This window comes from Triticum aestivum, chromosome 5D (genome assembly GCF_018294505.1).
Source record: "Triticum aestivum cultivar Chinese Spring chromosome 5D, IWGSC CS RefSeq v2.1, whole genome shotgun sequence".
NCBI classification, from domain to species: domain Eukaryota; kingdom Viridiplantae; phylum Streptophyta; class Magnoliopsida; order Poales; family Poaceae; genus Triticum; species Triticum aestivum.
Window position 1 is genome coordinate 412,275,804 of NC_057808.1, and position 2,987 is coordinate 412,278,790.

General features: G+C 46.9%; 1 long non-coding RNA gene across 1 annotated transcript; it reads left to right on the plus strand.

Annotated features, from left to right (window-relative positions):
- The first annotated feature begins 659 nt into the window (after nt 1-659).
- LOC123125199 (uncharacterized) lies at nt 660-2,775 on the plus strand. The gene is made up of 3 exons (XR_006461333.1): nt 660-865; nt 973-2,077; nt 2,173-2,775. It is a non-coding gene; the product is annotated as an uncharacterized lncRNA (long non-coding RNA).
- Nucleotides 2,776-2,987: the final 212 nt, after the last annotated feature.

Sequence of the window (2,987 nt, forward strand, 5' to 3'; positions counted from 1 at the left end):
GGCGAAGTCCTCTCAAGGTTTAAAATAGACCGGGATTAGAGAGTTTAGTGTGCTGATTTTAGGGATTGAGAGTTCGGGGTTTGGTTTAGCTTTCGCCTAAAAATTCAAGGTTTATTTTGGACTTTTTCTTCTATTAAGCGGTGGCAGGAAAGTCCGGTAGGAGTTCGAACACATGAGATCTACAGGATCCCAGTAGAAAGCAAGCAGACAAGGGGGAAAGAGCGGGGATAGAGGAGCAAGAAAAAAGTTGAGACGCCTGCGGAGTGCGCACAGCAAAAATCAATGTTAGCTAACTCGCCTCATCACTACTACTCCCTCCGTTTCTAAATACTATATTTGTCTTTTTAGAGATTTCAAATGGGACGCGGAGTTTTAGTGCTCGGGCTCACCTGCTCCCTAAATCTCTCTCGTTGGTTCTCGTATGGGGATTCGCATAATGTGGCCTGACAAGTCTGCGGTGGTACGTTTGTAAATCGTTATACAGCGCAGCAGGGTAGCTCCAGTGCGCGTACGTGAGCCAGAATCGTATGCGTGGACGTCCGCCCCGAGCGCGAGTCTGGCTGGTCCGTGGACCAGATCGTTTACTTTTAGGCCGAGCCGTGGAACAGATGTTAGGTACAGAGCCGTCTTCGATCAATAGCTAGACGGCGACCGACTGTTCGTGGTGCCGCTTCGATGGATAAGCAGAGGTCGTCCCCTGGGTGGGACCGCGCTGAACCCACAAACCCTTGCCCTCGGTGGTCCTCGAAACAAAGCCGCCGCCGCGAGCAGCTATACTCCATCCCCACTGCCGTTCAAGTCTACGGCGGCTGAATCTAACCAACAATGGAAGATAATGTGAGTTCCTTCTCGACGCGGTTGACAGGTAAGGGAACCCTTCCCAAATTGGAGATCTATGTATTTTTCCAGTTGCATTGGACATGGGTCAATGGCTGACAAATTGTGCGCCTCGACATGGCCATGCCTTTGCAGATTTCCCCCTCCGTGAAGAATTCGCGAACATCCTAGACCACCGAGATCCGGTTCCTCTGGCGGTTCTCTCGTGGAATTGTGCGACAAGCGTTGAGCCGGCTGACTCAAATGTTGGGTCCGGATGCGGGCAGCGAGTGGGCGGCGTTAGCCTGGTGTGGGAAGAGGGCGGCGGGCGGCGACGCCGCGAGGCGTCTCCGACGAGGTCCGAACAGTTGACAAGAGGGTGAATCCGGAGGCGCCAGGATGAACAATAAGTTGCGGTCTGAAACCATTGCCGTGCATCTAATATGATTTTTTTTGTTGATTGCTAGTCCGTTTGTCGAACTACATACTTTAATTGGCCGCCATGATCTCTGTGATGGAAAAGAACACTAGTTTTTGTTTGAGAACAAACAAAAATCACAGTTATGCTGAATTTTAGAAGCTGACAGAAGAGTAGTTACTGAAGTTGCGCGTGTCAAATAGGTACATGCATGATTCAGTAATCCTAACGAAATCAGAACTGGGAACGCAAAATGTAGAACCCTGAGAAGTCAAGTTGTGGTTGAGAAAAAAGAGTATGAGGCATGATTGTGTATTCCATGGCAAACCATCCATACATAAAATTGTCTTCCGTATTTACCCCACGTTTGATTTGGGTACATGTCAACTTCTGAATGTGTTGAAAATATCTTTCTTCCAATAATGCAAGCATCCCACCATGCCAAATGTATTTTGCATCTGATATCCGACCCTCATTCCGTCTGCTTAGCTTAATAATTATGCGAAGTATGCCTTCTGCGCCTCCTCCCCTGTTCCCTCGTGTTGAAACTGACCAATGTTGTCTTTCTATGGAAATACATGTTGCGTCTAGGGAGCATGCTGCCAGACAGAACCCATTTCCTTCAAGAATGAGTGCCCTTGAGTAGTCAATTCACAAGTATGCGGAGAAACCGACAAAAATGTGTGGTTTGTCCTGAACTAGGACTAAGTTTCGATTCAATTTGAGGCGTACAATTTATACAATTTGTATTCGTGGCAGATTGGCTTTGGGATAAGATATGGGAAAAGCAGATTGAACGCAGAGAGGACCAAATCAATGCAGGAGATTGTCTGCGTCTGCTCGGTAAATTCTTAAAGCCGCTTGTTCAAGTATATGAACTCAAAAAGAATAGTTGAATGTGTCACTAATAAAGCGTTTCTACTTTTTTTGGAAAACAGGGAAGCCAGAGGCTGAGAATAGCAGGTTGTGTAGATGCGAGTGACCTGCTTTGAGGATGTACATTTCTGAAAACCGTGTTTTGCTGTCACAGTTCATGGATGTACTTCACTTAGAGGAGATTCCTGTTAAGCATATTGTCAAGCGGTGGACCAAGGACGTGAAGAACATTCAGTTAACTTGTCTTTCACGTGCAGACATTCGACGCTATATATGAAAGCTATGGATGTCATGATGATGGGGATGCGAGTGCAGAGTCATTCGAGCACATGTTAGCTAGTCTGAATGATTGTTGGTTACTAGTGCACCGTTTGCAGAGAAGAGAGATTGTTTGGCTTTTGAAGACCGATTGGCAAAGGTCTTGCAGTCCCGGATAAGCAGAGGGGTTGGAAGGCCGACAGATACTGGAGAAGGCACCTTACGAGGGTCTGAGCAAATGGACAAAGTTCTGCAGCTTTTGCCGGCGCGAGGGACACAAGTGAACAACCTGCCCTGGGATGCACCGAAGAAGCCGTGCAAACCCTGGAAAATGCAAGAACTATGGTATGGTAGGCCATCACTGGAACATATGTACCAGGCCGCTGGGAATTGCTGAAAAAATGGGATGCGATATTTAAGGTTGTACTCTGTTCTTAGTTGCTGAAGATTTTCTAGTCTGTTCTAGTGAGCAGTGCTCCATGCTTGTTCCTCCATTTTCGAGGTGGCAAAAAGCCTGAATCAGATAATAAAACGATGATCTTGTTTGTCAGAACTGTTTCTGGTTCACTGGTTATTAAAATGTTTGTTCTACTGGCTTTAGTGTGGCCGAGGGTGAGGG